The sequence below is a fragment of the Peromyscus maniculatus genome, chromosome 1, assembly GCF_049852395.1.
Source record: "Peromyscus maniculatus bairdii isolate BWxNUB_F1_BW_parent chromosome 1, HU_Pman_BW_mat_3.1, whole genome shotgun sequence".
Lineage (NCBI taxonomy): Eukaryota > Metazoa > Chordata > Mammalia > Rodentia > Cricetidae > Peromyscus > Peromyscus maniculatus.
Window position 1 is genome coordinate 176549230 of NC_134852.1, and position 26284 is coordinate 176575513.

At 45.0% G+C, this 26284-nt stretch overlaps 1 protein-coding gene across 1 annotated transcript in view; it reads right to left on the reverse strand.

Annotated features, from left to right (window-relative positions):
• Positions 1-22150, reverse strand: part of Pip5k1b (phosphatidylinositol-4-phosphate 5-kinase type 1 beta) — a 276063-nt gene extending 253913 nt beyond the window's left edge. The window contains exon 1 of the mRNA XM_076561464.1: positions 21666-22150. The gene's annotated coding sequence lies outside the window, so the exon portion shown is untranslated. The remainder of the gene's footprint in view (positions 1-21665) is intronic.
• Between the last annotated feature and the right edge of the window lie 4134 nt (positions 22151-26284).

A 26284-nucleotide genomic window follows, 5' to 3' on the forward strand; every position in this document is an offset into this window, starting at 1 on the left:
CCTGATTGATGTGCATTGGTGTCTTGAGCTTATATAAAGGCTACTCCACCCATTTTAAAGACCTGATGGATTCTAGAGAAGTTATTGTCCCATTCTAATAAGACCTGGTGGGACAAGCTCAAAGGTTATATTTCTCAACCAAGTCCAGAATCCACTACGATGGCTCCAATGGACTTTCCAAAAATCCCCTCTTTTTTGGAAATCAGTTGTACACAATATCAAAGTACACTATCTGCTAAGAATTAAGACTTTCAGAGAGGTGTTTTTTTTTTAATGCTGTAACTGGATATGGGCTGTGATCATAGATCTAAAACATTCTTTAAAGTAATTTTTAATCCAAAAATAAATCTCATCTGCTGATATGGCTCACTTTTTTTTTTTTTTCAATCAATGTTGCTTCCAGTAAGCCTTGAAGGACATTTCTCCGATCACATTGTCTTTGCCTACACTGGAAGCAGAGTCATCTACATCCCAGGTCCTGGTGATTGGTATCAGACACACCCTGTATCTTGTCCTTGACCATTATTTTCTACACCCTATAATATCATTTTTTTAAAATGGCTTGCTTTCAGCTGGGCATGAAGGCTCATGCCTACAGTCCTAACACTCAGTAGGGTGAGGCAAGAATGTTGCTGTAAATTGGAAGCCAGGCTGGGCTACAAAGTGACACTCTGTCTCAAATAAAACAAAAAATGAATTATGTTCTCTTATATTTTCACTGTACTCATATGCAATCAAATGCACAATAAACAGTGAACAAACTGTAATTTTCTGAAATGTATTTTTCCACTTATTTGAAAGATTTTACCATAGTACTTTATCTCCAAATAATATTCTGCCCTTAGGGCAACTACTAATACATTTTAATCATTCTCTAAATGTCAGGTACTAAAACTATTTTTAGCCTTTCACCATTATTATTAACATTGCTCTAACAATATTTTTTTCCAGTATTTTTTTTTTCTGTGAAAACAGAAATCACTGGCCAGGCATGGAGGAATATCCTATAATCCCAGAACTTGTAAGGCTGAGGCAGGAGGGTCTCACTTTCTTGATTTTTAGGCAAGCCTGAGTTACAAATGGAGACCCTGTCTCAAAATAAAATAAAACAAAACAACAACAAAATTAACTACTAGACCAAGGGTATGTTCAGTAAAATAGCTTTTGTTGGTCTCTTTAGGACAATATATCTTTTTTTTTCACTTCTAGAGTTCAAAACAGTAGTATACTAGCTTGAATGATAATGATTAAGTGTAAGAACCAAAAGAGTTCTTAGGGAAAAATTATAATATTGTGAATCTAGTTTGGATTTTAGTACCCCCATTTACCCAAATATCTCAAATTCAAGTTAAACCTTTCCTTGGAATTCTTTCCCTCCTTATGTACCTCACTGCTCATCAATACCCTTTGCATCCTTCACTTAGCACCGGATCGCTCTGAAGGTTTTTAAATGGTTGAACATGGCAATGTCATTAAATTTAGGAAAATCAGCACCTGTGGAATGACTTGTCACCTCTACATGTCTCTGAGATTTACTGGCTCAGGCATTAAACCATCTTTAGGAAGGTGCATACAGGCAAACAAGTTCACTTGCTCACAGAGGACCTGATTTCCCTGGTGGCCCATTCATTCAGATCTTCACTGACCAGAAAAATGTACTCAGCTTCAAGACTATCTTTTCTAAAGATACAGTCTCGCTGCAGCCATGGGAGTATGGAGCTCATGATGCAGACCATGGTAGTTAGTCTAAAACTTCTAGAGACCCACCTGCCTTTGCCTCCTGCGTGCTGCAATTGAAGGGTATGTCACCCACCAGCCGCAAGCTTCTTCATGACACCCTGTCTCTTCGTGAGAGACAAGACAGTAAGTTCTAACTGAATATCCTTTCCTGTCATTCAACCTGCTAATGGCTTCTCGCCATCCTAGAAAAGCAGAATCCAGGGATGACCTTGTTTATAAGGCTTTACCTGTCTTGTCCCAAGTATCCTTGGCTCTCTCCTCTGCCCCCACCTTGGGACACACTGATTCCCTACACTGGCTTACATGGGTCAAACAATCTTTGTGCTTCAGGACTCTTACTATGCCTTCTATTTGGGAGGCTTTCTCTTGTATCTGTATAGTTTTACCTTTGCACGCTGAGTCTATGAAATATTTGTTTCTCCTTGAAATGTACATGTTGCAACCCCTACCAGCTGTGTGTGTGTGTGTGTGTGTGTGTGTGTGTGTGTGTGTGTGTGTGTGTGTGTGTGTCTGTGAAAATGGAATCCTCGTGAAGGGCATTAGTGCTTTGTCAAAGAAACAGAGGGAGGGATCTTCCTTTCCTTCTGGCAACTGAGGATACTTACTTTTCCGTTTCATTGGCCTCCCCATCTGGAATACTGCTAGTGCCTAGGACTGTGATAATAGGCATTAAACATCGTGTTGGTTTATGACTGGATACATGCTAACTACTTCTTCAAAAGATGGCCTCACAAAACAAATCAAGCCCTCTTAGGATCAAGAAACACCCACTGTGTGTACTTTGAGGTGTCCCAGTCATCAACCTACCATGAGCTAGGGCAGCCTACTTTAGAGAGATGGTTATGTAGCTGTACCCTCAGGCTTTGAACTCTGACTTCATCATCTTGAATAACATTTAATCCCCCTTCAGTATAATGGTGATGATATTGTCTACCCTCAAGGGCTTCTCCGAATATGAAGTAAGTTGATGCATGGTTATCACTTGGTGCCGAGCTACAGTTGACATCCAAGTAAGTTTGGGTACACATTGCCAGGGCACTGTCACTGTAGCTCCTCCCTCTCTCCTTCCCTTTCTTCCTCCCATCTCTAACACAAACTAGTTCTCCAGAATTTATTTCTTTACATGCAGTTTCTACCATCTACTTATTTTAGCAGCTCTGCGTCCTTTGTGTCTCTGTGCTGTAAGGACCAGTGTGCCTGTGCTTTGCTTTCACGATGGCAGTCCATGGACAGTGATCAAAAGTCCTCATGGGAACCAACTCTAACTTCTCCTGTCCCTATCAATTCCATTCTTCTAAGACAGCTGTTCTGAAACTTTATGCTCTGGGTCTTGGTGATGATTTCAAACTTCTTGGTGGATACTTAAATCTCTAGAGCCGGATTCACACTGCAAACTCTCCCTCTCCCAGCCCTGGCCTTCTCCCTAAGTTTAGTACACTGTTATTTTAATTCTTTTGTTCAGTAACTTTGTGGTTTTAAGTACAAGTCTCTCTGTGTTTCTGCCTATCTCTAAAGTACAATTGTCTTCATGTAGAGACGGCGGGATTATCTATGTAAAAACTTACTGATAAGTAGTAATGAGAGCATAGCACCCCACCATAAGAGCAGTTAAAGATGACAGGTAAACACGGAGACATATGGTAAACATGGTTAACTACTAAAGAAAGCAATTAAAACCATGAGGAGCCTCTTTGATAGACCTATTAAGAGGACCATGGTGAATAAAACTCATCATAGCAAGTGTGGATGATGATTCAGAGCATCTGGGACTCTGACACCTGCCAGCAGGGATGCAGGTGCCACTGTGTCTTTCTCCCTGTGGAGCAGGTGGGGACAGTGACACCACTGCCTTCAACCTCTTCTTCCACAGTTCACTTTCCATCAGCTGCGCGTTGACAGTCTGCAGTCAGAACCAAGTTACACTCAGTCCACAGTTGGACCAGAAGATAGCCCAACTATGGACATGATGATTCCACTGTGCGTACTGCCAGGCTGTGTAAACGATTTAGATTTTAGTGTCATATTAACGGAGCCAACGCCAGGATCACAGACCGAAAGCTTCCCACTCCAATGTGTTAGACTCTGAATGCAGAGAGCAGAGCCAGTGGGCTGTGGGGTGCTCAACAATTAGGATGTCCACATAAGATTCGCCTTTCCAACGTGCTTGTTTTATTCACACAAACATCCCCTACAATGCCATGCTACCAGAAGGGTTATGGTAATCTCGTGTAATTAGACATCTCACTAAGTGGGAATGGTTGGGTAGAAAATGCAGCAGGTTTCCTCTGAGGAATCCTGTCTGAGGAGAACACTTTAGGAGCAGGCTCCACCAGTGTCCACTGTGAGGTCCTTCAGCTGGCAGGCCAGGAAGATGGCCCTGTTGGAAGTTCTAAAAGGCCCTTGAGAGTGGTGGCCTGTGGCCGGCTCTGACAGGTGGGCACGTGTGAACTCAACAACAGTCCTGGAAACTCAATGGTCACTGAGACCGGAGTCACACAGTGGCCAGTCTCAAAGACCCTTTGCCAATGGTATCAGTGCAGAGACGTGAGATGCCATGTCTTGCAAACATGGCAGTTCCAGTTTTTGTACTAGTTACAAAATGGTTTCTCTCATTTTGATCAGGTATTACCTGTGTCGGTAAGTCTAGTCTGATCCCTCTGACATCTGACACATACCACTGGACTATAATATTTCCATTACTAAAGTGTGCATTGGCATTTGAGGCATCCAATTAAATTCAAACACCTTAAAAATTCCACAGGTGCATGACTTCTGAGAACTCATTCAGTGCTCAAACAGTAGCACTGATTGAAATATGGACCAGTGTGTGTGTGGCCCGGTGCTAGACTCTCCACAGTGTGGTAAGTTATGCCCACACAACAAGTAGATACTTATTTAATACCTGGAGCATCGCCTGCTACCCTCAGCCTAGCCAGCCAATTATTGGCTGTCTACCAGCATTCCTTGTCTTTAACAAGTAAACATGAGCTTTACTTTCTTCTTGGGACCCATATTGAGGTTGTGTTTCAACTCAGAAAAATCTCAGCAGTCTTCAGGGAGATGCTTTCTTCCCAACGAGGGTTAGTCTTCTTTACGAGGACCCTGAGCTCAGATCTGCTTGCCCATCCTGCCTATAAAAATGATGTCCTGAGCATGACCTCTTTCTGTAATCCCTATAAAATAACTCTCTAGTGTGTGGGATACTTTTGTTCTGAGGACCTCAAGGGCCATCACTCTATTTGGCTTCTCAAACAGATCATGCCTTTGATCGCGCTCAAGAGCCAGTGTTGAGATGTTCATTCTACTGATGAAAAAAAGAAAAAAAAGGCAGGAACGAGGTCAAGCCACTTGACCAGAGGTCATCAAAGTGTCAGCATAAGGGCTGGATGACTCAGGGTTGCGCTTCTCCGACCACAGTGCTCACGGCATTCAAATTCAACTTGGGCAAATGCAAGCAAATGCCATTTAGAGGCACAGGAAGCTTGCTCTAACACACCAACAGATAAACTCCTTTTGAAAGCAGGTAGAAAGGAGCTGTCAAAAGACATTTCTTCCTTTTAATTCTAAAGTAACAATAAAGGCAAGTCACAAGAAGTTTACATTGGCCTTTGTGGACCTTCTTAGTACTTCAATTTCTTTTCTTTCTTTTTTTTTAAAGTAAGAAATAGAACAATAAACTTGCAAACATTTTTGAAGCAGGCATTTTCAACTTAGTTCAAGGCATATCGACAGATACAAACCCTACAGAAGTTTAAGTTCCCATTTTCCCTTTGTTCTTCTAAAGGAGGATCAAAATAATCAATAAAACACAGAAGCAGTGTCTAGGGTTTAGAAGGCGCAGAAGCCGTTAAGTTGGGTGGGAACAGGGAGCAGGCAAAGATGTGGTCCCTGACGTCAGGACTTGAGTCTGCTTGGAGAGATAAGCTTCAAGGCAGTGACAAACCAGCCCCAGGGGAAAGCTTCAGGAGTCAGAAGAAGTAGAATGCCAAAGAAAAAGTGGGCTTGAGAAATTGCCTCTGGGAAAGCAGGTATTTGGATCAGTGGGGTCCCAGATGCCTTCTTGAACAACTGAGTATTTATCCTACCATGAAAATTCGATGTCATTTCCTCAAACAGAGGAGAAAATAGAAGGCAATTCAGTAATAAAAAGAAGAGTCTGAGCCGATGTATGAGGCAATTAAATTGCAAATTAAGATCAGAGGACAGTATGCTCTGTTACACACACCTTTTCAGGGAAGTTTTATTAATCCCAAGCCTCTGACAACTCATAGGCATTCTAACTACCATGGCCCCACCATGTCTTTCCTTCCCTCCACCCTCCTCCAAGACTCACCTGGAGACCCTGCAGGTGTCTCAGTGGCATCTGCTCTCACGGCTTGGATCAGTGCCCACCACCTGTTAACCACACCACAGCCACTGTTTCCAACCACTCTCTCGATAGCCACGCCCTGTCTAGATCTCCCATGGGCCTCTTGAATACCCAAAGTGGGGCTCATCATCACAAACGTCTTGTCTCTGCCATGCTGCCTCTCCTCCGCACGCTTTTCTCAGTGAAGCATTTTTTTCCACTCTTCTAAGTGCTCAGCTAAAAACCAAAGAAGCACTTCCCTCAACTCCTAATGTTCCCTCAACATTCATACCTCAGTAGGTCAACACCTCCAAGCCTCCAATCTGCTCCCCTTTCTCTGCGCTTACTACCTTTCTCTACTGAGGTCTCAGGTCTGCCATTACCCTCTCTGTCCCTGCCTTATTTCCTTTCAAATCCACTTCCCCACATTGCTCACATGACTGATTGAAAATACAAGCTCATCACTTGTCCACAACTCTCTTGTTACACCACTGTCTTCAGAGAGAAAGCTTTGAGTACAGCACAGCCAATGTGTCCACAGTGGGGCCCCAGCACACCATCTCCTATCTCCTTCCATCCATTCTCACCCAGCCCCATCACCAAAGTATGCAACTACAAAACACTAAGATCTATGATTCCATATTTTAAGTGTTGTATGTGGTATACAGCTGCTGTGACCGCTCTAATACTAACAATGATGGTAACAGTGAGAAAGGACCAGACTGCGGATGGTTCTATGGAACAAACCAAAACAATATGAGGGTTTAGGGGTGGGGGGCGGGCAACAAAATTAAAGCTCCAGGAGCAAGTATGAAAAATGAACAAAGAAAAATGGGGAGCTTGAAGCTGCTTGGGAAGCTGCTAAAGTCGGGCAGTGAAGAGAGGAATGTCTTATTAAGGTTCGCAGCTATGCAAGCCTGGGGTGAGCAGAAGAGAGATGGCACAAGGTTCTAAATCTGCAAAGATGGGAACTCTGAAAACTCTGAAGTTGGAGAAAGAGACAGGCTAGAGTTTTCAAAAGGTTCCTGTGCATGTGCATATTCCTCACTGTGTTTTGTTTTGCTTTGTTTTTTCGAGACAGGGTTTCTCTTTGTAGCTTTGTGCCTTTCCTGAAACTCACTCTGTAGACCAGGCTGACCTCGAACTCACAGAGATCTGCTTGCCTCTGCCTCCCGAGTGCTGGGATTAAAGGTGAGCACCACCACCACCTGGCCATATTCCTCACTGTGAAAAAACTCAGGGTCTCGAGTAGATGAGTCTCCAAAAAAAAATATGTGAGCTCATGAAGTCGTTTCAAAAGCAGCAACGCCCCCCCCCCCGAGAAAAAAATGGAGAAAAAGGACTAAAATTTGGCAGCACACAAGGCCACTTATTGGGATGAGGACTTGAAATGGTGTTCAGGCTAGAAGCCAGATGGTTCACATTTTCAAAAGACAGGATCAACTAGAAGATTAGCAAAGTAAGTTACAGCCTTGGGCTAGGCTAGTGGTTCTCAACCTGTGGGTCACGACCCCTTTGGGGCCACATATCAGATATGTTGCATATTCGGTATTTACATTACGATTCATAACAGTAGCAAGATTACAGTTACAAAGTAGCAATGAAATAATTTATGGTTGGGGGGGTCACCACAACATGAACTGTGTCAAAGGGTCGCAGCATTAGGAAGGTTGAAAACTACTGTTTTAAGCGCTGGTGCTGTAACAGTGAGACAGGGAGAGGAAGATGACATTCCAGTGAAGGAAGCAGACTAACAAAGAGACCAGTGCAGAGGCAACGTGTGGAGTGTCCATCCGCTCGGAAGCTGCTCAACCCGTGCGGAGAAAGAATCCCTAACGCTAAGTGGTAAACCGCTTCGAGAAGTTCTGCCATGTGCGGAAATGACTGCTCCTCATGCAAAGCTTGCACAGAAGGAAATGATGTGTCATGCTTCCATCACCAGCTACCATGTAGTAGGAGACAGTTTCGGAGACGTGGCTTAACAAAATGATGAAACCCAACTGTGCACGTACCTTGCAAGCTGAATTTCCATTTTGCTTCCAATAAATAAACATATGTGGAAGTCCTGTTTCTCTTGGCCCCCAAGGCAGACCGGCCACTTGCTTCAGTTCCCTTTACCCTCACCATACGTCTAGGGGGAAACAATAAGCGGGCATCATGTAAAACTAGCTCGTCAAAGCAATGCCTCGCCTGTTTCTTTTCAAAGATGAATTCTTAGGCCAAAGGGAAAAAATCTGCTTACAGCCTCTTAAAGTTAATTTTTCATTATTCGTTTTCCTTGCTTTGTTGGAGGCTTGCTGATAGGAGACAGGAAATTTGGGAGACTTCTCTGTGCAATTTCTCCAAGAGAAAGATGACTTGTCATCTATAATTCTAAGGACGTAAAACCGAAAATGAAACTGTCATCAAAATACCCATCCTTCTTACCACTACCAATAAGTGAAATAAAAACATTTCTGAGATCTTGCTTTAGATCAGATAAAGTAGCAAACATGTAATAAATATTTCATAGAAAATAAAAAGGAAATGATGCCCGCCTCAGCTTTAAAAGGTAGAATTTTGGAAAACGTGCTTGTTATTGGCCTTTCAACTACGTGAGCCTCTTGAGGTCCTCTCTTTAAAACCCCTTATGGGTCATTCCTCCTTTCTCTTTAAGAAAAAGAATAATCTCAGAGGCTGGAGAGATGGCTCAGCAGTTAACAGTACTTGTTCCTCTTCCAGAGGACCTGAGTTCAGTTCCTAGCACCCACATCAGACAGCTCATTCAGAACATCTGTAACTCTAGCTCCAGGGATCCTGATGCCCTTTCCTAACCTTGATGGGCATCTGCATGTTTGAGAATATGCACATGTGCGCGCCCACACAGGCACACAGACACACAGAGAGAAAGAGTCGTTAAAAATGAAAAAGAACAATTTCAAAGTATAATGAGTCTTACGGAAAGCCACAATTTAGATAACATGGCTATTATCTAGTCCCTAGATCACAACTTAGTCTCAACAGCCTAGCAAACAATGAGTAAAGCTGTTGCAGGTTAGATCTGAAATGTCCCCCAGAGAGTTCTATGTTTGAACGCTTGGTCTGCAGCTGAATGCACTGTTTGGCAAGGAGGCAGAACCTTTGGCACGCGGTCTAGCTGGACAGCATAGAATACTAGGGTAGGCCTCCAGTTTGGGCCTAGCTTTCTCTGTTTCCTGGGTGGGTCACAGGAGACACCTCCACCACAAGTTTCCTTTGTCACAGACTCACTTCATCCACTGTGACTTCCCTGCTGTGCTGGACTTCATTTCCTGAACCTTGAGCCAAAACAAATCCTCTTTGAGTTGTTCCTGTCGGGTAGCCTGTTACCATGACAAGAAAAGCTAACTATCTCCTAGGCTTACTCTTAAAGCCACGGAGGTAAGAATCTCCTTGAAATAAATGATTGAAATCAGACAGAAGTTTCAGAAATAGGTTCAATTAGTGTGGGACAAAGAACGCTGCATCTCTGAACAGACCCCCCCCCCCCATCAAAAGCTACACCCTGCTCTGTACAATCTTACGAAGACATGGGAAAAGATGTGACAACTTTGGGGAGGTTTTCTATTTGAAAAATGGCCTTAATTAATGTTGTACTTTAAGGGACAGACAAGCCCTCTGCAAATAGGAAATGTATTCTAGAAATAAAGCAGCCTGCCCAGAGGGTCTGAGCAACCACAGGGTCCCTCAATTGATCCCTTTTCATTTTGTGCTTATGTGAGCAGTTAAAATGGGAAGACGATACATCAAAAAAGTTCAGATGGACAAAAAAAAACACTCTCAAATTGTCCTAGATATGTTTTTAAGTAAGGTTTTTGTTTTGTTTTTCCTCTTCTTTTTTTCTTTCTTCTTTCTTTTATTTTCTTTCTCTTTCTTTCTTTCTTTCTTTCTTTTTTTTTTTTTACAGTATTTAGGCTCTTGTCAAACAATAACAAAGTTTAAACTTTAGGGTGAACATTATGTGAAAAAATACAGATATGCTCAATTTCAAGATTATGGTTCATTGCTGAAGCTTATGAATCCTGCATGACAAGGTGGCTTCTCTCCTCAAAGTCCAAGTTCCAACAGGTGTCTACTATCCATGACTCACGTGACCTTCCTGACAGAAATAAAAACTTTATGAGGAGAGTCTTCACATGGTCATTAACCACCCATCTTCTAGAAGGCACATAAATGCAAAGAATCCTAGATAGGAGCATAGTCCACAGACAGTTTGAGGGGTGAAAAGAGGTCAGATTCAGGCTTTCTCCACCACCGAGCCCTATAGTGGAAATGAAACCAATCTAATGGATCATGGCCAGTATTTATTAGAGGTTAGAGGTAGGAGGGAACATTCCAGAAAATAACAGTGTATTTCATACACTGTGGAAGTGCTGTTTCATGAAACCATTGTTTTGATTATAAGTATTATTTATATATCTTTGTATATACTAGGGTTCATCATAGACTGTGTTTCTTTAAGGGCATTGAATGCCGTAACAGACTGAAATCCTGTGTTTGCCCCAAAGTTACGTTGAAATCTAACCCCTAATTTGATATCATTAGATGTTGTGACCTTTGGGGTGAGGAAGTCAGGAGAGTACTCAGTGGGCTGGAGAGAGGGCTCAGTGGTGTCCACGTGAAAACAGTTCTCATCATAAAGGGTGTAAGAGAGAGTTTATTCTGGAACCATTTTTGAGTGACCATGGCCCAGGAACATTGATTTAGGTTACCCCAAATTTCATGTTCCATCATGAAAGTGGTTCCACAGTGTTTTTTATAACTTTATAAGACAAAGAAAATCACAAATCAAGGCAAGTTTAAAACACATTGGTGGGTACACTAGAGAGGTAGGTATATGAAGATGGAGGAAGTTTTCTATGGGGCTACAATGATGCCATTCTTAGATCTTGGATTGGTGAAAGCCAGTGTTCTGCTAAGTTAATACTTCTAAGAGGTTTTTCTTTATTATCATGAGGTATCTGTTCAGATACAGAGTGGGAAGAGAAATCAAGGCTAAAACTAGCCCAAGATAAAGTAATTAGCCTCTGAACCTACAAAATTCCAAACTCTCGACAGTACTGAAATTCCAATTGGTCCATTAGTCTCTGCAGACACAGACTCCTTCCAAGAGGTTTTTGTTCATAGCCAGACACAGCTTCATTTCGGGAATTGTTGTTCACTTTGGCTAAGAGTACACACTGCTCTTCCAGAGGACTCAAGTTCCATTCCTAGTACCTACATCAGGCAGCTCACAATGGCCCATGGGTCTAGCTCCAGGGGTATCTGATGTTTCTAGTTTCTGTGGGCACTGTACCCATGCGCACATACCAACGACACACACACACACACACACACACACACACACACACACACACACACACACACATAATCTTAAAAAAAGAGAACTTCAGAAGGCTCTCCACCTCTCTTCCTGCCATATAATGTGAGGTCACCTCTCTGCAACCTCAACTCAGGAACCAACCATGCCGGCATTCTGATCCTGGACTTCCGGCGTCCCGAACCATCAGAAACCATTTTTGTTGTGTATAAGCCATCTAGTCGGCGCTACTTTGTAACAGCAGGCTGACCTGAGATAGGTGGCAATTTCTTCATTGACTTTCACAGGGTCTCACTGAGTTGTCCTGGCTGTCTTTGAATTTATTCTGTAGCTTGAGTTGCCTTTGGATTTGTGATCCTCCTGCCTCAGCAACCCAATGGCTGGGACCACAGGTCTACACCACCAGGTCAGGGTATCCTATCAGTTCTCTAGGAGTCTATAATCCTGTGCCTTATTCCAATTTGAAAACCACCTAGGCCATCCAGATGAATGCTTTAGCATCTAAATGCTTTCCTCAACAGCTGCTTGTTTCTATGGATGCAGGCAATACTGACCTTTTCCTCTTTGATTAAATGTTGTTATATTTTGTCATGTGACTATGCAGGCAGGCTTTTTAAAGTCATGTTATAGAGTGTGGAACTCTCTGTGACTATGAGCCAGTCAACATCTATTGGTGTGCACAGGGAGTCATTAGTAATTGGCTGTATCCTTTAGACCGGGACTTTTGGAGAGGCCAGCCCTCCCATCCCAGATCACACCGCTATCTTCTTTTCTCCAAATCACAAAAATGTCCAACTTTCCCATCCCTGCTTCCATTGCAATTTTAATTTACCTAACTCACACATATGGTTCCAAGGTTCCAAAGGGGTCTATAATAAAAAGCCTTCCCTTCATCCCTGCTCCCAGAGAGCCAGTTTATCGTCCCAGGAGCATCACCTTAGAAATATGACTTGTGGGTGACCTTTCTTGGGGATAATTACTGCAGGGACCATTACAGAAAAGCTGATCACAATAGTTATGCCATCAAGCAGTAGAAAGTTGGAGGAAGTCCACGGGCAGCATTAACAATGTGCAGTGGCATGCAGGACATCTGTGCATTTCCTCTCTTTCCTGGGATTTTGCAAAAGTTTGGGTCCCCCCCCCCTATTTTTTTTTTAAGAGATGAAAGCAATGCTACTCGTTTGATGTATTTATTCAACACTCATATATGCCGGCACTCTGCTGCCAAGGACATCATGGGAGAAATAAGCTCATGGTGTGCAGTCTATTGTTCTGATGTTGAGGGCTTCTTGGGGGCACTGGGTTCAATAATCACAGCACTGAACCCTTCCCGGGGAGCAGGCAGCCCTGTCCCAGGTGGGAAGGTGGTGACAGCCTCCTTCCAAAGCAGCCTTAGGACTACCCCCACACATGGTCAGTCGGTGCCAGGCCCACTTCAGGGGTTCTCAACCTTCCTCATGCTGTGACCCTTTAATACAGCTTCTCATGTTGTGGTGACCCCCCAACTAAAAATTTATTTTCGTTGCTGATCTATGACTGTAATTTTGCTCCTGTTATAAATCATAATGTGCACATTTGTGTTTTCTGATGACCATAGGCTACCCCTGTGAAAAGGTCAGTCAATCCCCAGAGGGGTCTCGACCCACAGGTTGAGAATCACTGGTAGAGACAAAGCACCGACTCCCCTTGAAGAGTAACTCAATTAAGGAGAACCCTCCCAGTTGGCTCAGGCAAGCAATCGTCTTGAAGGCCAAATCTTCTTCCTGTCCATGAAAGGCTCCAGCTTTTTTTTTTAAAAAAAAAAAAAAAAAAAAAAGCAAATTCAATCGGGAGGAGGAAGACGGAACTTCATGAAAATGCCACGGAGGGGGGGTGGTCCTGCTGGGAAATAATCACCTTGGCAAGTGTTTTCCCAGGTTTGGTCACCAAGGTGCCCCAAAACCATGGTGGCTGTGATAAAGGAGGCCACACTACAGGGTCAACTGGCAGCACTGGCCATATGGTGCTGGATGGACAGGCACGAGATAGCAAGAGTTCTGGAGTCACAGAAGTTTGCACCAAAGTTCAAGAAGGCCAGCTGAGGCCAGGGAGAGGATAGCACGCTGGATTCCTTGTAAGGGGGGCCCTGAGAGGACACTATGTGAAGCTTTGAAGGTAAAGCCCAAGTTACAGTGGAGACCTAAGAATAAGAATGTCAGCTGGGTCCGGACCGGAATGTTCTCCAGGGCAAGCTGTAGGCACAGTGTGGAGCTGGTTTGGGGGGTGGGGGGCAGGACTGGAGGAGTGCAGAGTGACTGAAGGCTGTTTTTCTACCTGCTGGACATGGAACTAAAGGATTTGGTATGTGCCCTGCTTGTTTTCAGTTTTGCCTGGTCTGATCATTCCCCACTATTCACTACTGTACGAAATGAGATGATTTCTTCAGTACCACTGTATTCTGGATACATGTAATGTGTTATTTTATAAGGGCACGCAGTTAAGAGTCTGTTTTGAGTTTTGGAGGAGACTTTGGACCTTTGAACAGTGTTGAAAGGTAACACTATGAGGAGTTCTGAGTTGAAATGTATACATCTTGCAGTATGGGATGGCCAGGAGCCAGTGGGGCCAGAGATGGAATGTCATGAATTGAAGTGATGTGTACCAGTGACAAGGGGCACTTAGGATAGCCAATCTTCGTTTCAATTTGACTGGTTTAGAATCACCTTAGAGGCAACACACCTTGGGATATTTCCAAGGGTGTTTCCAAAGAGGATTCACTAAAAAGGAAGACCCTGAATGTGGATAACATCAACTGATAGTGTCCGGGTCCTGGGCTGAATAAAAAGGGAGAAAGTAAGCTGAGCAGCAGTGCTCATCTCTCCACGGCGTTCATGTCTGTCTCTCCGCGGCGTTCATCTCTGTCTCTCCGTGGTGTTCATCTCTGTCTCTCTGCGGCGTTCATCTCTGTCTCTCCGCGGCGTTCATCTCTGTCTCTCCGTGGTGTTCATCTCTGTCTCTCCGCGGCGTTCATCTCTGTCTCTCTGTGGCGTTCATCTCTGTCTCTCCGCGGCGTTCATCTCTGTCTCTCCACGGCGTTCATGTCTGTCTCTCTGAGGCGTTCATCTCTGTCTCTCCGTGGTATTCATCTCTGTCTCTCTGCGGCGTTCATCTCTGTCTCTCAGCAGCGTTCATGTCTGTCTCTCTGCGGCATTCATGTCTGTCTCTCCACAGCGTTCATGTCTGTCTCTCTGCGGCGCTCATGTCTGTCTCTCTGCTTCCTGGCTGTGTATGCATGACCCCATCACCATGCCTTCCCATTATGATGGGTTATACCTTTAGAGTGTAACCCAAATGTGCCTTCCCTTCTTTAAGTTGCTTGTGTAACTTATTCTGTCTCAGCAATGAAAGTAACGAACACTCCTCATACCACATGCATGGACACCTGCATGTGTGCAAGAGCACAGACACACAGACACACACACACACAGACACACACACACACAGACACACACAGACACACTGAGACACACACAGACCCACAGACACACACACACACACAGACACACCCCTCACATAGAGCTGAAGGAGCTTCCTGCCAGCTATTTTCGACTGGGTTCTATTATGTACATCTGGGACATCAACCCACGGGCTGGTGTCACCCACATTCAGCTTGGGGACCCATCACTAGCGCAGTGCAGTTGGCATTGCTAACTTGAAGCAAGCCTCAGAAGTAATGATGTAAGCTCCTATGATGTAATGGCCGTGGTGCCCGGTCCACCTTCACCAGGAAGACGGAACTTGCTCATTCATTTAAACATTTACTGAGCACCTACTATGAGCCGGCCACTAGATTAACAGTGCTAGAGAACCATGATGTATACATCCAAGGAATGCATAATCCTGGGGCAAGGGACATGTGACAGAAAAGCAAGTGAAACGAGTGTGTAAATATCTGTTGTGACAAGTGAACAATATACACGAAACATCTTTTAGATTGGATGATCTTCAAGCCCATTCTCATCTCAGAGCCCTGACCCAAACTCACTATTATGCCATCTAGTGCTTAAAAAAATGCTTACCAAGTATTCCAGATATATAAATGTATATTTGGAGTATTTTATATATAATATGCATATATGTATTTATCAGATAGTTTAAAATGAAAATCAATTGTATGTGCATGTTCATGTGTGGGGTGTGTGCATGTGTGCGTGTGTGTGTGTGTGTGTGTGTGTGTGTGTGTGTGTGTGCCTGTGCGTGTGCATGTGTGTGTGCATGTGTGCCTGTGCGTGTGCATGTGTGTGTGTGTGTTCATGTGCAGATGTGTGCATGCATATGGCAGTCAGAGGTCAACTTTGGGGATTATTCTCAGGAGCCATCTGCCTTATTTTTCACATAGGTGCTCTTTCATTGAGACCCAGGTCTGACCAGTTAGGCTGGGCTGCTGCCTGTGAGTGCTAGTGATCTGCCTGTCTCTGCCTCTCAGGCACTGGGATTACAAGAGCACACAACCAAGCTTGGCTTTTTTTGTGAGTGATGGGAACTGAACTCAGGTCCACTTTTCCTATTAAGCCATCTCCCTAGCTGTGTAAATAAAAAATTTTGTTGTTGTTTTGTTTTTTAAGACAGGGTTTCTCTGCACAACAGCCCTGGCTGTCCTGGAACTCACTCTGTAGACCAGGCTGGCCTTGAACTCACAAAGATCCACCCTGTCTCTGGGATTAAAGGTATGTGCCATCATCACCTGGCAAAAATTTTTAGTTATATTAACCTTCTTGCTAAAGAAGAGAAGTAACAAAATGGTATTCTTAAACATGTTAGTTTTTCTAAATACTTTAAGAAAATAAAACTACATTAAAAAGTTGGAATTTATTGAATCTATCTATGGTGATAAAGGACAACTGTAAAGTACTGAATCTACTTTCCATCAATCTGGTTGGTATTCCTAAAATGGCTCAGAAAGAATAGAACCACTGAAATAATTATGAAACATCCTGAGATTTTAAACATTAATTTGGAGGTGGTTGACACATTTTAAAAAGTTCTCACCATTGGTCATAGCCCTAAAACCCAAGAATATAAACATAAACAAAACAGGATGCCTAACCTTTTCATTGACAAATATTTGCCTAACACCTGCGACATACTTCCTACTCCCTCAAAGAGGTCACATGATGGTGGGCATAGTTTTAACAAAAAAGAAAAAAAGGTATGAATTAAGCATGAGAAACCTATCACATTGCTGAGTTGTGACACACACGCCTTTAATCCCAGTACTCAGAGGCAGAGGCAGGCGGATCTCTGAGTTCAAGGCCAGTGTGGTCTACAGAGTGAGTTCCAAGACAGCTAGGACTACACAGAGAAACCCTCTCGAAAACCAAAAGAAAGTGAGAGAGAGAGAGAAATAAGAAACCCATCATGTAGCACGTTCAACCCATTGTATTTCTTGTGCCAAAAAACCACATTTCTATGACTAGCTATGTCTTTATCCTGCTCTTCAAACTCATCAGTCAGCATTACTGGTTGGAGCTTAAATACCCCCTTGTTTCTTTACAAAATAGATGAACTTCCTACAGTTCTGTCTCCAAACCTTAGTTTCACCCCTGGGTAATTATATCTCCCAGGCTCCTAGCACGTGAGATGAGAATCCTCACCTCCAGGGAAAGACTGCATACCCATTTCAAGGATGGGAACAATGTTAAACATGCAGTGCTTCCCATTTCATAGCAATTTCCCAGTTGATTTTCTAAAAATACATTAGAGACAGGGATCTCAAGGACTCACGGGTGGCCTCTTGCATAAACTCCCCCAAAACATACTGTTTTTAACATTGTCTACTCGGGCCCACCAACTGTATAGGTCAACAAGTGCTAGGAAGTTCACACGCTCACACTTCATATGGATGTCTTCATCCCACTGTCTGTGTTCCAAGTCATCCCAAGAGCAACTTAGTGAAGTGAATTCATGTACGTTCCTGTGAGCTCATCACCTTTGTACATTCCGATGAAGCCATGCACAAGATGTTAATGTTGAGAATAAATTGCACAAAACTGAGGTTGGCCTATTTGTTTATTTTTAGTAGGAAATGGCTGGGGAAAAAAATTATCAATGGCAGCAGCTGTTTTAAAAAATAAGCTTGAGGTTGATTTGGAAAAACAACAACAACAAAAACACAGAAAAATGAGTAAGACAAAATGATGCTAGGTCCCCACCCCTTTCCCTGTCTTTTAGCAGAAACACCTCCAGCGGCAGAGACAAGACCACAAGTGAAGGCTGTGCTGAGCTACATGATGTACCAGGCCGCTCCTAAAGAATTAAAAGGACTCCTCCAACTCCAGTAAATGCATTCCATACAAAGGGAAATGGGTTTTTTTTTTTTTGTAACAAATAACACATTTAGGACTTGATGTTTTTCAGAGAACAATAAGGAAGGCTGTAGCCACACACACACAAAATTATTTTTCTGCTTTGAATTACAATTTAACCGGAGTACAAGCAAATGCAAATTAAATGTATGCATATTTATGATTTCACTGGCTGGGTGACAGGGCCACCTTTAGCGGCTGCCTTTATTTACCAGAACAAAACCACCCTGCATTTGTTTCTATTCAAACAGGTCCCTTTCTTCAAGCCCTGGTTAGAACAAAGTATTAATTATGAATCGGCTGGTGTATCTTAGTCATGAGGATAACAGTATATGGACAAGAATGAACATTTTTCTCTATAATGGCATTTATTTAGACAATATTTAAAAACATAAATAGGAAACCATATACCTGCCCTACAAATCACTGGCAAACAGAAGTTTTCAACAAATCTCTATGGTCCCTAAAAGTCAAAACTGCACCCTCAATGTAAATCCTGGCACAACTTTGAAAATAAACCCCTTTAACAACAATGCTACATTAGCTCTGGCCTTGGGCCAGCATCCATGTGACCATGAGTGGGTCACATGACCATGAGTGGGTCAGTTTACTTCCTAACTCTTCAGCTTTCATACCTGTAAATGGTGCATCTCTAAACAAGTGAATGTTGCCATGTGAATTCTTTATCAAGAGGAAAGGTATCCCAACCCCTAGAAACAGCAAGGTCTATCAGAATATTTAAGATCCCCTGTATTTCCTGGCTCATTCTTCCTTTCATAAAACAAAACAAAACACTGTTTTGGTTTTTGTATATAAGAAGGGGTGGAAAGAGAAGAAACTTCTTAAAGGGAACGGAAACTAGGTTGGTTTCACTAATTAGGTTCCTCCTCCAAAACCACGGAGCCAGTGTTAGTAGCTGCTGAAACGGACCTCAGTACCCTTGAGTAAAAAGGAGAGGTTGGTTTCTCCATCTCCAGACAAGCTCTTTCACAAACCGACACAAGTCAGTTTCTAAGGATGGCTCCTTCAGCCAGCTATTCGTTACTAACAGGAGGTAGGAGGGCATGAAGAAGAGCATGACATGGATGGAATGAGTTAAAGAAAAACTGTTTCACGCGATGGACTCAGGAAACAACACCGGTGATCAGCAATGGGCTCCTGAGAAGGCACAACTCACCTCACAGTAAAATTATCTTCTGTGCGGGGAATTTACATGTGAGGTACCGTCTGTTTTACAGCATGCTTTCCTTACAAATGATTTCATTCACTTCCATTAACTTAACAGCTGCGGGGGCGGGGTGGGGGGGGGAGAGAACATTGGTATTTACTATATGCAAACTACAAAGCTTTAAAAAAAAAAATGCCCAGGGGGTAGTGGCACACGCCTTTAATCCCAGTACTTGGGAAGCAGAGGCAGGTGGATCTGAGTTCAAAGCTAGCGTGGTCTACAGAGTGAGCTCCAGGACAGTCAGGACTACACAGATAAACCCTGTCTCAAAATACCAAATTATTTAAATGAATAAATAAATAAATGAATGTATGCATATACTGTTGGAGTATAAAACCAACTTGTATCTGAGAGTGCTTTACCATGAAAACTGTCAAGTCAAACAGAACCACTAAAATGAAGACGCAGGTGGTAGATTAAAACACAATTGTAATTTTCTTTCCCTCCATCAAGTGGTCCACAGTCAAAGTAAGAAAAAGTTAACTGAAGCTGGAATCAATGATTAGCTAAAGCCCGTGGCTGATACAGGGTAGACGGTTTTTTTCTTCTCCTAAACTTCAGAGAGAGAGAAAGAGACCTAAAGGAAGTAATACCACATTGCTAGACACCACAGAACGCTAAAGCTGGCAAAAAGAAACAGAAATCCACAGGCACTTTTCGATTTGTGTGAGAAAGATGTTAGGCTTGGAGGTGTATGGTCTGGCACAAAAGCTGGCTGGAGCTGCAGCCCAGGTCACCAACCAGCATGCTGAACAGCATGACCTCATCCTGATCAGAAGTGGGACAATGACAGAGGACACAAAGCCCCAAGCTGTCAGGAGATTAGATGAACTCTCCTCTCGGAACCTCCACTCAGAGGAGAAGGGGTGCACAACTTCCATGGTTGCCTGACCCCGAGTTTCCTCACATCTGCAGCATATGAATGGTAAATCGCAATGAGACTGTACTGACCACCATGAAGGCAAGACAAGTCTGGTCATTAAAAAAACAAAAACAAGACTTCAAGTCCTGAGCTGGTTCTGAGTTAGGAACAGTAAAAACCTGGCTGTGACTCTAACAACCGCTTGTCATGATGACAAATCCCAGAATCCAAATCTCCTATGCCTCCTGTAAATGTGCAATTATCATCTCTATCTCATCTCCCTCAGAAATGGTTGAAATAAAATTAGAATACTGAAAAGTATTTAAAAGCTGCAAAACACTGATGCAAATATTAGGTGGCATTCTTCAGTCCCTCCAGTTTTCTTAGTTTGGACAAAAAAGTAATGTGGCTGAATCTGTAAGCACCACACAGCTTTCCTTTCGAAGATGGACATCCCACACCAAGAGCAGACTGACTGCATTTCCCATCTGTCCTCGGGGGTCTTCACCTTTGCATTTCCTTCAGCTCAGAGATCACACATGAACACTTAAGGCTCAGTCTTGAACTTGGTTGGGCAAGATTTTTTTTCCAGGGGTTCCTTTCAGCTGGTAGCCCTCTGACAAAAGCTTCCTGGAACCCCATTTATTTCATCACACTGGAGTCGAAGGAAAACCAGTCCTTGGACTTTGATCTACTCCAACAACTGCAACAACACGGCAGGCTCTCCACAGAACAAGAGGGAAGTCTCCCGGAAGAGAGACAAAAGGGGCCCTCCACGCCGAAGTTCAAGAGAGCGAGAGCAGAGACCACTTCTTGGGTCAGATTAACAAGTTCTCAGTCCTTATGGGCCATTCATTTTACAGTGGGGACCTCTAACTAGCTGAGAATGTCATCTAGGGGCAGCATCAGGGGGTGTTACTCGGGGGGAGTCAGAGTGCATTTCCTTTAAATAGCATCACAGTAAATAGCAGATCCTTGTTCGAAGCCCTGATTTCAGTGGGCACGAAGAAAAAATTCACGAACCTACCCAAACAACTTCTCTGGAACAGGTTTCTACCCAAGCATGCTGTGCACGGCAGACAGCCGGCTAAGGGGGTGGGGGTAAGAAATGAGAACATGCTCATCTGCATAGATGAGAGATAAGCAGACATTTGTTGTCTTCGGTTCCGACGACTCCTGGCACCAGAGCGGCAAATCCAACTCCAGCACTCTCCCACCCCGTTGCCCCATACTCCCAGCCCCCCGCCCCAGATGTTGAAGCATCGCGTTGCCTGGGTCAGTGGAGAGAGCAGACTCGTAAAAGTCCGTGGCTGTTTTTAGGCTGGAACCATACCTCACCTGTTCCATCCAGCGCCAGAGCCAGAAATCACCAGAACACCGACTCACGCAAGCCCCTCTGGACATCCCAGGGGCGCCTAACAAGTTCGCCGCTTTTGAGTAGCAGGGGAGAATGACCGGGACACCTCTCCCACTGCAACCAAACTCAGCAGATTCCCTTGAAACGAGGGAAGGGGCTCTGGTTTAAGTGAGCCGGAGTGATCAGCGGGTGTCACTGCCACCCCAGGAATTGGGGTGGGGAGCCGGTGGGTGCCCACGGGGAGTGCGCAGCTGAGGCCCCCCCCCCAAGGACCGAAGGTCCTGGTTCGGTGACCACGGGCGCCCCCTCCACGTCACCCCCAGCACAACTCACGCAGTCAAAGTGGCAGGGTGGAGAGCAGGTCAGGTCTCAACAGAGACACAGAGCCCCAGGCGCGGCGGCTGGGGAGGGTGTAGGCAGGGTTGCCGGGGACGCGCAGGAAACTTACCTCCCCCGGCCGGCGTGCTGGAGCTTCGGCGGCCAAGACCAGTTGCGCCACGGCGGGCAAGTTGTCGGGATGTCGCGGGTTCCCTGGTGGCTGCGGCGGGCAGCGGGCGGGGCGGAGCCGGGGCAGCGCCGGAGGCGGCAGGTGCCGGGCCCTGCCGCGGGGCCACACTCGGCTCGGACACGCGGTGACGGGGACGCGCGGCTGCGAGTGTGCAATGCGCGCGCGCCGCGGCCGGTGTGCGTGTCCCCGCGTTCCCCTTCCTTCCCGCCGCTCCTCTCGCCGGCAGAGTAGCAAGCGGACCACCAGGACCCGGCAGCCGCGGGCGGCAGGGCGAGGCGAGATCTGGGGTGGAGGCCGAGGAGTGGCAGCACCCGCCGGCCTCGGGTCCCCGCACGGCGCGCCGGAGTCCGAGCGAGGCTGGCAGCGAGCAGGCTGCGCGGCGGCCGCGACTCCGGGAGGCTGCAGGCCCCGCCCGCCGGCCGCCCAGGCTCTTCCCCTTTTCTCTCCACCCCCTGCTCCATCCCGCACGCCCTGCAGGGAAGCCAGACCGGTTTGCAGCAGTAGCTCGGCCCGCGGTCGCACCTAGCTCCCGAGTGCGTGGGGACTGTGCACCGAGTGCCGCTGTCCGCAACCTGAACGGGAGGGCAGAGGTGAAGCGGCTTCCTGGAATTAGCAGGATCCTCCGAAGCTCCAGGGCTTCTAGGCGCTTCTCCGAGTCTTGAAGCCCCACGGCGGAGCATTGTGTTGGGGTAGAGCGTGCCCCTGCCCCAGGCAATGCCTGACTTGACTCCTCTTCCTTGAGGAGCCAGCACTTGAATCACAAGCTCCCCCTGTCCACGAGGAAGGGACAGGCAAAGGTTCTGAGACCACCGCTGCCCCCCTTCTAAGGATAGCAGGTGCTTTAAGGAAGGTAGACCTACCCAACAGGTAGGGATAGGCTAGTGAGGGGTCCCGCGCTAATGCGCAGCAGTGGGGCGCGCCTGCTGGAGCTACTTGGAATCTCACCTAGGTTGGTATGGCTGCAAAGAGGGTAGGGGCCAGATCTAAAGATGTGTTTGGGGTTATGCTGTCCTGGACGCTAAAATTAAATTTATCCAACAGGCACAGGGAGGTAGAGATTCCTTCCAGATGGGTCGAAGCAAGTGGCATTTTTCAGCTTCATCATTTCCTTCCACTTTTCCTTTCTAAAACAAAACAAAACATGTTCTGTTCGGGGAAGGCCAGCATTTGATGATCCTTGCTTGAGGGGGACACTCCCTTGAGGTTCTGCAAAGAACACTCGTCTGCAGTTTTGAAATCTTTTATCCCCCCCCAACTCCAGCGAGTTTGTCGTGGTTTAATATCAGCCTAGAATGGCGCACAATACTTCCTTTATAACAAAAATTGCATTATTTTAAAGTTTTATTGAAGTGAAACGGACAAATCAAATAGATGTGAACTGTTATTTGGCTATATTCCCAGTGTACTTCTTTCAGGTGTGTCTGGCCACTACAGGAGATTAAGGGCATCATTGACTCAGGACCCCTCTGACTTGGGTCCTGGCATCCTGAACTTATTAAAGCACACAGTAAGAGCAGACATGTGGCCCGGCTTGCACGCTTTTCAGATGAGAAAACCATGGCTCAAAGACATCCAGTAACTCACAGACCAGAACACAGTTTTCCTTACTCTTAGTCCCTGAACAAAAAGTAACAGAAATACCGGCTTAACAGAGTTCAAGATGGGGCCAGCGGAGGGGGCAGCAGACAGAGGAGCAGATCAAAGATCAAAGAACCTTGCAACCTCCTGCTGTGAATCACTGTCTAGGGGGCAGCATCACACTGCTCTTAGCAGCAGACTAGCTGAGCTCTGGGAGTGGGTAATCATAGTCTCCCTTTGCGCGCTTCTCAGACTTGCGCTATGAAATTCAAGGAGTGGGAAGTGAGTTTGCTTCCCAGAAAGGCGATGTCACTAAAAATGCCACAGGGGATATGAAACAAGGCAAAGCCAAACCTAAACGAAATCGCAGTGGATCAAAACTGGCCAGATGCCTTACACTCAGACACCCCGGTCGGTCGCGTGCCTCCTCCACACAGTTGCTTTTCCCATTAACACCTAGACTGCCTTCTGTAATCAAAGAAGCAAAGAGCCTTGGGCTTCCTTAGAGCAGTCCCAAAGCCAACTGCCTAGTGGACATTTAGAGGGCTAACGCTGTGAAACGGGACTCTAAGAAATTCCACAAGAGCCTTGATACTGCAGTGTTAGTTCTGTGTGGAGTGAGACAAAAATTTCTTCCTGTAGGGATTCAGGAGAGTCCCCCTCTATTGGAAAGAGAAGAGCACCGATGTCACTAGCAATAGTGACTTGGCCAGAAAATCTTAAAGTCTATTTAAAGACCAGAAAACACTCATTTAAATATTTTACTTAATTTCAAATATTTTTCCAATTGATTCCAGATCTTGGTCCAAAGTCTTAATATTATTACTTGATACTATTCTTACACAGGAGACAGGCGTGTGTTTCTTATAGCAAATTTGATAATATTAATGGTCCCCAATTGATAACTTGCCTTTATCAGTGCCTTTCCTCCTGGGATTTATCATGTGAGCTACTTTGGCCAATGGAGCAAGAACACACATGATATAATGGAAGTCTTGAAAACTGCATTTCTGTATCAGCTCCTGGGACTCTGCCATTCCCAAGCCGGCTGCTGGACAAAGACCCTGGCGAGCAAGAGCTGAGTCATCACAGGGGAGCTGGCTAGCCAGCCCTCATTTGATTTCAGAGGCACAAACAAGTCCACGCCAGCTTAGTCAGGCTTGGTCCAGATCAACAGACCATACACCTGCACCAGAGATTCTTAACAAATAATGAGCTGCTACTGTAGGCAACTACTTCAGTTGTCTACTGCTGCCCAAGAAACCAGGCTGGAACACAGTACCCCAAAACACCGATGACTGACTAAGCACACTCTAGACAACTCATCTGAAGACTCACTTGGCATCATTCCCCTGGCAGCTAAACAGAGCTGCACGGTGCTAGAAGACCACGCTAGAATATCAGGTACCTTAGTCCTCCACCATATACAGAACCTCTTACTTCTCATATGGCTGAGCTGGGCTTCTCGACATCAAGACAGCCATACTTCTTCCATGGCACCCAGTTTGTAAAAGGGAGAAACTAGAGACTGCCAGGTATTTTAAGGACTGAACTTGGAAGTTCTATGCTATTTCCAGCTCCTCCTGTGGTCCACTATGGATAGCTCATCTGTCATGGATGCTGCAGCGAGAGAAAGAAACCCAAACAAGAGCCCAGAGGAAAGGCTGGGGTAGCTGTTGACATCAGACGGCAGAGCCTCTACCTTTCACAATTCTGGAACTGTCTTCTTTCCATGGAAGTGTAATTTCTAAATGGACAAGGGGGCTTAAATGTTTTGTACAGCCTGATTTTTCTAATTGTGGAGGGCTGCTTTACCCTGAGAACCCCATGTTCTCTGACTTCAAGTTCACTTAAGAACAGCCAAGTCTTGAATCTCATTCCCACTTTCCCTTCTTGTTATTGTTTATTTAATCATCCTTTACTCTTTTCCATTTCTTCTGGTCATTTTCTCTCTCTCCCTCCCTCCCTCCCTTTCTCTTCCTCTCACTTCCTCCCTCCTTCCCTTCCTTCCTCCCTCCATCCCTCCCTCCCCCTTCCTTCCTTCCTTCCTTTGCCCTTTTTTAAGTTTCTATCTTGATTCTTGATTGTATAAAAATATTTTATACACTATATTCTGATCATGGTTTCCCCCTTCCTGAAATCCTCCCTACCTCCACACCTACACCCAACTCTACCCCTTCTTTTATCTCTCTGTTAAAAAAAATAAGAAAAAAAAAACAAGAAACACATACACACAAAACTCCAGAAACTAAAATACACAAGAGAAAGACCAATAAGACAAAAAAAAAAAAAAAAAGTCCAAACAAACAAAAAGTCTACAAAAACACCATTGATTTGGTTTTGTGTCGGTCAACTATTCCCAGACATGGAGCCTAACCTAAAGTGTGGTTAATATACTCAGTGAGAACCCATTGGATAAAACTCTTTCCCCTTTGCAAGAGGAATCAACTACAGATAGCTTCTAAGTTAGGGGTAGGAGCCGGCCGGGCTCTACTTCACCCTCTTGGTGCTGGGATCCCATCTGGCTTGAACCTGTGCAGGGTCTGTGCCCTTTCCCTTTCTTAATCCTAGCCATCCATCCCTTTCCCCTCCTTCCTCTCTCCTATCGTGCTTCAAAAGGCCATTGAAGTAGGGATCGTAAGACCTGTGTGGGGGTTTGATTGAAAACTCTCTCCCATAAGCTTATGTATTTACGTATTTCAACACTTGATCCCCATTGGTGCCACTGTTTGGGGATGTGATGGAACCTTTAGGAGGTTAAACCTTGCTAGAGGAAGTCACTGGGGGTCCTGTATCATGCCTCCTTCTAGGCCATGCCTTTCCTACCTGAGGACTCTCTCCCTCTGGAAATGCAAGCTGAAATAAAGCCTTCTTCCTTCAGTCACTTTTAGCTATGCCGTTTTATCACAGCTACAGAAAAGTAACTAATACCATTTACCTTCTCATCCCACCTCTGTCCCTACAGTGCTGAAGTCTGCATT